Below are 10,919 nucleotides of genomic sequence, written 5' to 3' on the forward strand. Positions count from 1 at the left end.
TCAATAAAAGAGTAAGAAAAGCAATACTGGGATACAATCCTCAAAATGACAGAATGATCTCAGTTTGAATCCAAGGCAAACCATTCAATATCACAGTAGTCCATGTCTATGCCCCAACCACCGGTGCTGAAGAGGATGAAACTGACCGGTTCTATGAAGCCCTACAGCACCTTATAGAACTAACACCAAAAAATGATGTCCTTATTATCATGGGGGATTGGAATGCTAAAGTAGGAAGCCAAAAGATAACCGGAATAACAGGCAAGTTTGGCCTTGGAGTACAAAATGAAGCAGGGCACAGGCTGATAGAATTTTGTCAAGAGAATAAAATGGTCATAGCAAACACTCTTTTCCAACAACCCAAGAGACAGCTCTACACATGGACATCACCAGACGGTCAACAAAGGAATCAGATTGACTATATGCTCTGCAGCCAAAGATGGAGATGCTCTATACAGTCAGTAAAAACAAGACCAGTGGCTCAGACCATGAGCTTCTCATTGCAAAGTTTAGGCTTAAACTGAAGAAAGTAGGGAAAAGCACTAGGCCACTCAGGTATGAATTAAATCATATCCCTGTTGAATATACAGTAGAGGTGACAAATAGATTTAAGGAATTAGATCTGATAGACAGAGTGCCTGAAGAACTATGGACAGAGGTTCGCGACATTGTACAACAGGTAGCAACCAAAACCATCCCAAAGAAAAAGAAATGCAAGAAAGCAAACTGGCTGTCTGAGGAAGCTTTGCAAATAGCTGAGGAAAGGAGGGAAGCGAAAGGCAAGGGAGAAAAACATAGATATGCCCAATTGAATGCAGAATTCCCGAGAATAGCTAGAAGAGATAAGAATGCCTTCTTAAATGAACAGTGCAAAGAAATAGAAGAGAATAGGGAGGACCAGAGATCTTTTCAAGAAAATTGGAGAGATGAAGGGAACGTTTAATGCAAAAATGGGCATGATAAAGGACCAAAATGGCAGGGACCTAACAGAGGCAGAAGAGATTAAGAAGAGGTGGCAAAATTACACAGAAGAACTATACAAGAATGAGCTTAACGTCCCAGATAATCACAATGAGGTGGTCACTGAACTCGAGCCAGACATCCTAGAATGTGAAGTGAAGTGGGCCTTAGAAAAGCTGAGCAACAACAAAGCTAGTGGAGGTGACAGTATTCCAACTGAGCTATTCAAAATCTTAAAAGACAGTGCAGTAAAAGTGCTACACTCAATTTGCCAGCAAATTTGGAAAACTCAACAGTGGCCACAGGATTGGAAAAGATCAGTTTACATTCCAATTCCAAAGAAAGGCAGTGCCAAAGAATGTTCAAACTATCGCACCATTGCACTCATTTCTCATGCTAGTAAAGTCATGCTTAAAATCCTACAAGCTAGACTTCAGCAGTATGTGGATCGAGAACTACCAGAAGTACAGGCAGGATTTCGAAGAGGCAGAGGAACTAGAGATCAAATTGCCAACATACGCTGGATCATGGAGAAAGCTAGGGAGTTCCAGAAAAACATCTACTTCTGCTTCATTGACTATGCTAAAGCCTTTGATTGTGTGGATCATAACAAACTGTGGCAAGTTCTTAAAGAGATGGGAGTACCAGACCATCTTATTTGTCTCTTGAGAAACCTATATGCGGGTCAAGAAGCAACAGTGAGAACTGGACACGGAACCACTGATTGGTTTAAAATTGGGAAAGGAGTTCGGCAAGGCTGTATACTGTCGCCCTGCCTATTTAACTTATATGCAGAGCACATCATGAGAAAGGCAGGGCTAGATGAATCAAAAGTTGGAATTAAGTTTGCCGGAAGAAATATCAACAATCTAAGATACGCAGATGATACCACTCTAATGGCAGAAAGTGAAGAAGAACTAAAGAGCTTCTTGTTGCGGGTGAAGAAGGAGAGTGCAAAACTTGGGTTGAAACTTAACATTAAGAAAACCAAGATCATGGCATCCGGCCCTCTCAATTCCTGGCAAATAGATGGGGAAGAAATGGAGGTAGTGACAGATTTTATTTTCCTGGGTTCCAAGATCACTGCAGATGGGGACTGTAGCCAAGAAATTAAAAGACGCTTGCTCCTGGGGAGGAAAGCCATGGCAAATCTAGACAGCACACTAAAAAGCAGAGACATCACCCTGTCAACAAAAGTGCGTATAGTCAAGGCTATGGTCTTCCCAGTTGCAATGTATGGCAGTGAAAGTTGGACCATAAGAAAGGCTGAGCGCCAAAGAATTGAGGCCTTTGAACTATGGTGCTGGAGAAGACTCCTGCGAGTCCCTTGGACTGCAAGGCGATCAAACTGGTCAGTCCTAGAGGAGATCAATCCTGACTGCTCTTTAGAAGGCCAGATCCTGCAGCTAAAACTCAAATACTTTGGCCACCTAATGAGAAGGAAGGACTCACTGGAGAAGAGCCTAATGCTGGGAAAGATCGAGGGCAATAGAAGAAGGGGACGACAGAGAATGAGGTGGCTGGATGGAGTCACTGAAGCTGTAGGCGTGAGCTTAAATGGACTCCAGAAGATGGTAGAGGACAGGAAGGCCTGGAGGAATGTTGTCCATAGGGTCGCGATGGGTCGGACACGACTTCGCAGCTAACAACAACATACATACATACATAGAATGAAGGCTACTGCTAAGCTTGTAAGCCGCCCTGAGTCTTCGGAGAAGGGCGGGATATAAATGGAATTAAAATAAAATAATAATAATAATACGTGTACATATGTGTAATAAGCTATTCAAATAATATATACAATATAATTACAAACACACCAACCTATGGATTGAAACATACAGAACGTAATATAGGTTTAAAAAATCGAAGCCATCTTTAAACCAACTACAAAGTTGATTTGAGAGCTGGCGTGTGTGCGCCTGGATTGATGATGGCTTAAATGCTAACCAATGAGAATTTTAATTGAATTAATGCTGAAAGTTACAAGAACAATATCTGAAAGATGACGCAGGGCAAGCAAAAAGGGTATTCTTCGTACAGATCATATAATTATTTAAGATTCCCCAGCTCCTCTAGCAACATTACATTCTCTGCATTCAATGATCTATTATGTTCCCGAAGCAAAAAATGAAGATACCTGTAGATAATCTGAAGTATATCTCAGATTGGAGAATTAGGAAAGCCTGAGATGTCTTCTCCCACCCCCACTTCCTCCGGTGAAAACCAAGACAGAAAATTTCATTTTATACAACACCTTTTCTAAAAATGAATTGCAATATTACAGAAAAGTCACAGGTTTTTAATGCTGGCTCAGAATTAACCTCTGCTGGACTCATATATTTGTGTTTGTCAATGCTGAGGGGCAAGCAGACTTACTGACAGAAGCTATAAATTCATCAATGTGGCTGTAGGGCACTAGGGATTCAGGTAACTCTCGGAAGAAAAGCTTCAAGGCCCCTGTTATCACATGCACATCATCCCACTGTGGGCTGGCCAGGTTCAACTTCTCCTCTAGGAAACAAGGAAGAAAAAGACTGATTCACCAAAAAGGGCAGAGTGATATCAAAGGGGACTTTTTTTTCAATGTGACATCTTTCTGCTTTGTTGGCAGAGAGAGTCAACAAATACCTGTTACAGGACTGAAATATAACCCCTAATCAACCGGAATGGGAGAACTTGCCACAGTCAACTCGCCTCAGCCAACTCGTCGCAGGACAACTCGCCGTGGGAAAAACTTGCTACGGGGCAATTTAACAATTCAGTTTAATTATTTAAAATAAGTAAAAAATATATTTTATTTTTTGTCATTCAGATTTCGTTTTGTGCCTCTTTTTTGCATCCCTTCTTTATTGATTCTATTCCATCATTTCTTTGATATTAGGGTAACTTGTCTGCGGTGAGTTGGCCGTGGCAAGTTGGCTGTGGCAAGTTGGCAATGGCAAGTTGACCCTGGCTAGTTGGCCATGCTGGGCTGGCCATGGCAAGTTGGCTGCAGTGAACTCTCATAGAACCCTAACTGGTGAAGAATGTTGGGAGATGCATTTCAGCAAAAGCTGAGGTGTTATTAAGTTGCCCAGCACTTTTTTTTAAAGGGATGAATAAATGGGGACAATGTTAATGCAGCTTCTCCTCTTTCCATGCTCTTTTCACCTGTGGCTCTTTCACTTAAGGGGCATAGCAAACCTGGGGGAAAAAAGATGCAGTATTTTGGCAAGCCTGGAAAATAATTGGAACAGAATAGAAAGGTCCAACCACTTCATCATCTGTTTTACTGGAAATGTTCGAGGCTATCGCTTGCCAATTCCTGCTGATTTTATAGGGAACGTTGATGCTAAATCCAAACTGTAAGAACAGGAAGGTTATTTGCAATATATATATATATATATATATATATATATATATATATACATATTGCCTTGACATCTTCATACTTGTGCTAGATTAGAAGAAAAAAGTGAATGAGTGCAAGTAGTCTGAAATACTCTTGACTCCAGGTACTCATTTGCATCTGGCTGCCTTAAACTCTTACACATTTGTGAGCCCATTGGTTTCTCTGGTGCAGTGGTCTTCAAACTTGGCCCTTTTATGATTTGTGGACTTCAACTCCCAGAATTGCTCAGCCAGGCATGCTGGCTGGGGAATTCTGGGAGTTGAAGTCCACAAGTCATAAAAGGGCCAAGTTTGAAGACCCCTGCACTAGTGGGACATAGTCAAGGCTATGGTCTTCCCAGTTGCAATGTATGGCAGTGAAAGCTGGACCATGAAAAAGGCTGAGAGCCAAAGCATTGAGGCCTTTGAACTATGGTGCTGGAGAAGACTCCTGCGAGTCCCTTGGACTACAAGGCAATCAAACCGGTCAGTCCTAGAGGAGATCAACCCTGACTGCTCTTTAGAAGGCCAGATCCTGCAGCTAAAACTCAAATACTTTGGCCACCTAATGAGAACGAAGGACTCACTGGAGAAGAGCCTAATGCTGGGAAAGATCGAGGGCAATAGAAGAAGGGGACAACAGAGAATGAGGTGGCTGGATGGAGTCACTGAAGCAGTAGGCGTGAGCTTAAATGGACTCCAGAAGATGGTAGAGGACAGGAAGGCCTGGAGGAACATTGTCCATAGGGTCACGATGGGTCGGACACAACTTCACAGCTAACAACAACAAATTCCACTATCACTTCTAATGAAGGTTCTACTCTCCAGAGCAGTTTGAAGATGGCCTAGGATTGTCTTCACTGTACCAGACTGTACCAGAACAAAAAGCAAAAAAAGTCACTACTCTGCCTCAAGCTGCTGCAAGTCTTGAAGAAGTAACATTCCACGCAAAGGGAGATAAAATACATTACTTGCACACACTTGCATGCATCCATATTCTTACTTCCTAATGAATACATTTGTTGGGGCATTGTACAAAATCTGAGCAATTCCTACAATGGGTAGCTTCAACGCTGTTAAGCCATCTTTGCTCTTGAAAGACCTTACTAGCTCAGGGGTCTTAAAACTTGGCCCTTTTATGACTTGTGGACTTCAACTCCCAGAATTCCTCAGACAGCGTGCCTGGCTGAGGAGTTCTGGGAGTTGAAGTCCACAAGTCATAAAAGGGCCAAGTATGAAGACCCCTGTACTACTGCTCCAGCCATGCAGGGTGGGGCAGAATTCTTGTCAATGGAGAAATGAACTTTCCACAAATTCACAAAGGTCTCAGAATTCAGAGATCAGAAGAAGCATCTTTTCCAAATAACACATTGTATGAGATTTCATTAGACGTACCTCACTTTGTCAGATGCATAAGCTCACAATATCTTTTCATATTGTATCATGTAACATGTAATAGGGTATTTCATTTGCCATGTTATAGTTGAATATTCTGTATATGTATTATGCATTATTTTTCAAGAAGGGGGAAATAACTACCTACAAATGATGAAATAATTATTTCAAACAAATTCAAGTCAAAGTATTAGTCCTTATTTTTAACATATACAGTATCCGGCTCTAGTATATTGGCAGTGTATCTCAAAATCTCTCCAAAAACCTCTGGAGTGTCCCCATAATCTTCTCAGGGGTCTGCAAAATCAAAATTATTTACCAGCCTATGTTGAAAAATAATACAATATTAAAATCCCATCAAACAATCATGAGAAGCAGTAGTGGCAGCGAATGCATCACATTTAGTTTTTAACTAGACAATCCATGACCTGCTGGGTCATTGTTTCAAAGATATTTCTTCACCAGATTCCTCAATGCCTTCTATAATGGCAGAGCTTCTAATTACTGGGAAAGTTCTTAAAAATTCAGAGACATTCAGAGATGTATCTGCCTTGAAAGTAGCCCACATTGAACTGGATAGCACAGTGAAACATCATGAGCTGAACCACAAGAAACGTTTTATGGCTTTTGAATTATGTCATAAAATGCTTTATGATAATTTATGTTATAAAATGTTTTATAAAAATTGCCTACTTTCAATTCCATGGGAGTTGCGGGCCCTGGACTTTGGACATGTTCTGCAAGTGGGCCGATTAGTTGCATCTTGGTTGAAAAAAAGTTTGCCCTATGATGCATTTTTTTTGTCCCGTTAAAGTTTACAGTCATTAGAGTTTTAGTAGTCTGTAGGTATTTATTATGTATTTATTTATTAAATTTCTGTGCTACCCATTTGATTGTTGAAGCAATTCTGGGTGATTTACAAAGTGATGAAAAGACAATATAAAATGATTAAAATTAAGAGTATTTAATCTCTCTTAACATTTTAAGCTTATTTAAAGACTTAAAACCGTTATAAATAAAGATAGATTAAATAGAGATTAAACTATTGAAATAGAAATATGGTAAATATTGATAAATAAAAAACCCATACATACAAAAGCTGTTTTGGGATCCTCCATAATTTTTTAAAGTGGGAAGTGGTACCTAGAGAAAAAAATTTAAGAAACACTGTCTGTTGGTATAAGGTATAAAATTTAACTACAAATAGAATTCTAAACCAGAGAGCTGCCCAAAGAAAGGCAATATTTTTTGGGAGATGGGAGGGCGGGGGGGAAGAACAGAAAGCATTACAAAGATTATAGCAATACAGTATTCAGATCCTGAAAATGCTATCTGTCTATTTGCAGTACAGTATCAAGCCATTCCAAATCCAGATGATTCAATTACTAGGTAAATTAAACAAAACTGAAAATTTGCCATTCAAACTGGGTTATTAGTTATTTTGAATAAAGATCTGTAACAAGTATCTGAAATTTTCACAAGCTTTCTCACATCTTTTTGACTCTCCAACGTTCTCAATGTCATCCATTCCGTTTCTTCATATCTAACACTTTGATACACAATGTGATTTCCCCTCTCCTAATTTTAACATCTCTACTCCCCTCAACTGCATCCAAACAAATGCCATCTTCAATTAATGGAGCCTTATATTTGTACCTATTGGTGTATACAATGTATAAATGGAGATTCCATTTAATAGGTAGGTGCTCCTTCAAATGGTGATTGCCACTTCTGCCCCGCCTTCTGACTTGGAATGTTGGTGACATTCTGTCCAATCATGATTCTTAAAATTTAGAACTGATGAACAATGATCTAAAACAGGGGTCTTCAAACTTGGCCCTTTTATGACTTGTGGACTTCAACTTCCAGAATTCCTCAGCTAGTGTGCCTGGCTGAGGAATTCTGGGAGTTGAAGTCCACAAGTCATAAAAGGGCCAAGTTTGAAGACCCTGATCTAAACAGTGCTTGCAAATGACTGGGAAGCCAATTCTTGGAGAGCCTTGTTCATTCTCACACAACAAACACAGATGCTGAATAGTATGAACTTGCATGTCTATATAAATATACTGCAAATATGTTTGTGACAGATTTGTCATGAGAATGAATCTCTCTTTCCATCCCTTCTTTATGTACGAATATCTAAACTGGAGCATGAGGAAGTTTTGCCAGACCTGAGGATGATCAGACATATTAGTGACAAAAGGATTCTTATAGTACAAAGCTATATATGTTGTGATTCAGGGTCCGCCTGTGGGTTCGGCAGTTGGGTCGGACGATTCAGAGGAGGAGGAGGAGGGGGTTGTTGGAGAGGTTGCTGAGGGGGTTGGAGAGCTTGCTGATGAGAGCCCTCAGCCAGGCCCCTCCCACCTGGTCACGACGCAGACCCAGCTGTGTGAGCCTGACAGCGTGGATGAAGATGACCCACAGCTGGCCCTGTTCAAGGACGCCCAACGCAGGAGGCAGTCAATCAGGAGTAAACAGAGGAAGGCAATGGGGCACCTCGGAAGGAGGCAGAGAGAAGCCATGCCCTGAACTGTATAAAAGGGGAATGCGTGGGAGGGCTGGTTTGCTGAAGGCAACCGTTTGAATAGCTCCTGTTTCATGGTTTGTGTCTTGTTCTGTTTGCTTTTGTGTCCATAAATTTGGCAGGCTTAGTTCCAGCCTGTTGCCTTCTTGTAAAAGGGGTTGTCCCTGCCTTTTCTGCAGGGCCGGTAGCAGGCTGGTACAGAACAATATAAAACCGAGAGAATTTGACCCAACCTGGATTAAGGTTCCCTTTTAGGATGTGGTGGCATGGAATTTCTTCCTGTGAACTATGAACTATAAAAAGTAAATGAAAGTGGGCAATCTGAATCTTGAGATACCTGTTGCCAGAGCAGGATATACGTCAGGGCCATATTTCATTTATGAGACATTGAGTTCCTATTGTAGGTTTTTATTTATCAACCCAACACAGCCCCCACTCTCTTGGGCAAGATGCAGATGTACAGTAGCTTAAAACCTCACATGCTATTTCTGTTTTCAGTCTACATATGTGCAGTAGGCCGCCATTAGCACCACAATGCCAAGAGAAGTGGGTGTGGGGATGGAGAATCATTCTGCTGTCTTGGATTAAAACATGATACCAGCTAGACACAACTATACTTAAGTTCCGAAGCTCTTTAGAGCTGCATTCTTGTGTGTGTGTGTGTGTGTGTGTGTGTGTGTGTGTGTGTGTTGTAAACAAAATTAAACCACTCAAAACAAATTCCTTCCCCCCAAATCCATGATGCAAAACATATCCTCCATCTTCAAAGTCACTTCTCTTCATCGGAGTTTTAAAACTAAGATGGGAATACACATGTTCAGTAATCCCTGGAAAGCAGCATCCCTGACAAAGCAATTTGGGTGGGAAAAACAGACTAGAGAGAAGGAGAAATAGTATCAGGAGAATGGGCTGAGGAATGTATCAAATGATGGGCAAGTGAGCCACATGTTACAGTCCTAAGGGAAACATTGGTATACTGTAATAGATCATCTCTAACAGCATTTCTATACGGCCAGGGTTTTTTGCCCAATTCTAGAAGGATTCACAGCTGCGATCAAGAAGTTAACCAATGTTCTTCCAGGCAGCCAATGAGGTGCCTTACTTAGACTTACACTCTAGCCAACATTCCCTCCTATCCTTAATGGTTTTTGCAGCAAGGAAAAGATCAAAGGTCACCATGCCATGCAGCAGCTGCACTTCTGTTCATTGCCCAGGCTGATGAAAGGGACAGTGATGCCTTGCCTTTAGGATGGAAAGGGGTCATCTAACAAACCAGGGCAATCAGTCTCCAAGGAGACTCATGGAGGAAAACCTTCACCCTAAAATTCCAGAAGAAGGAATGCAAATTTCCCCAAAGCCATCAACTCGACTGCCCTAGACCTCTCTTAAACCATGGCGTGTGTTTCAAAAACCCAGGGCTTCTGAACCAGGATCATCCCAGCCCATAAGTGCAGAAGGAAATCCAAGGGTTACTATAATTATATTCCAAAATAGGATCTCCAAACTAGGCAACTTTAAGACTTGTGGACTTCAGTTCCCAGAGTTCCTCAGCCAGCAAGGCACATGCACATACCCTATTTGGGTAGCTGCCCATCCCACATGAAAGGGAAGGGCGGCGTATAGCATTTCAGATACAGCATTTGGTATCATTCTCTTGAGTTGTATTGCAATTACTGCTTGGGAAAATGAAAGCAAAAAATGGGACAAAAACATGAGCGTGTGGTGGGGGAGGGAATATTCCAAACAGAACTGGTGATACAGTTTACAGTTAAGAGCAGAGGAATTTTGATTCCGATCTCAACTCAGCCAAAAAGCCTCCCTGGTTAATCTTGATCTAATTAATTATGATCTCTGAGCCAAACTTACTTCAGGGTTGGTTTCGAAGATAAAATGAGGTGGGAGAGAATGCTAGCTCTAAGGCATAAGATGAAAAGGTGATAAATATTATTTCAAATATTAAGCACTCAGTTATAGTGTAGATTATAATAGGCTAATTGTCGTATTGTAGAGAATATCTCCTGTGGCATCTGCCTTTTTTATTTTTAATGATGTGTATCCCTGAATGGTTGCCAATTTCTATGGAAGTAGGATCAGAGGAGCTGTAAACCTAACAGGGAGTAGGGAAGCATATTCCGATTTGTCATGCATGATCTTTGGCTTTAAAGAGTTAATCTTTTCCAACACATATCCTGCAAATGCCTTGGACTACAACTCTGGCTGTCTTTAGATGGCACAACTAGCTATGCAGATTAGATGCAGCTATGCAGCAACAGGCTAGGGCCGCTAGGCAATTATTTCAGTAAATCTAATTCTGTTAAGAGTGTTAAGAACGAGCTCCCTCTGCTGGTATCCAGAAGCAGTGCTGGTTATTGACATAGATCAAATGAGATGCAGATGGTTGTCTTAGGCCAAGGGTCATCAAACTTGGCCCTTTTTATGACTTGTGGATTTCAACTCCCAGAATTCCTCAGCCAGCATGCCTGGCTGAGGAATTCTGGGAGTTGAAATCCACAAGTCATAAAAGGGCCATGTTTGAAGACCCCTGTCTTAGGCAATGGAAAGGTGGTTCTACTTGGAGATTAATAAAGTACATAAATCTTTACAGAAGCCCAGCAATGCCAGCAAAGGCAAACTGGGCCATATGTTATTGTGCCAGCATGCGGCA

Source organism: Vipera ursinii (genome assembly GCF_947247035.1).
Source record: "Vipera ursinii genome assembly, chromosome: 2".
NCBI classification, from domain to species: domain Eukaryota; kingdom Metazoa; phylum Chordata; class Lepidosauria; order Squamata; family Viperidae; genus Vipera; species Vipera ursinii.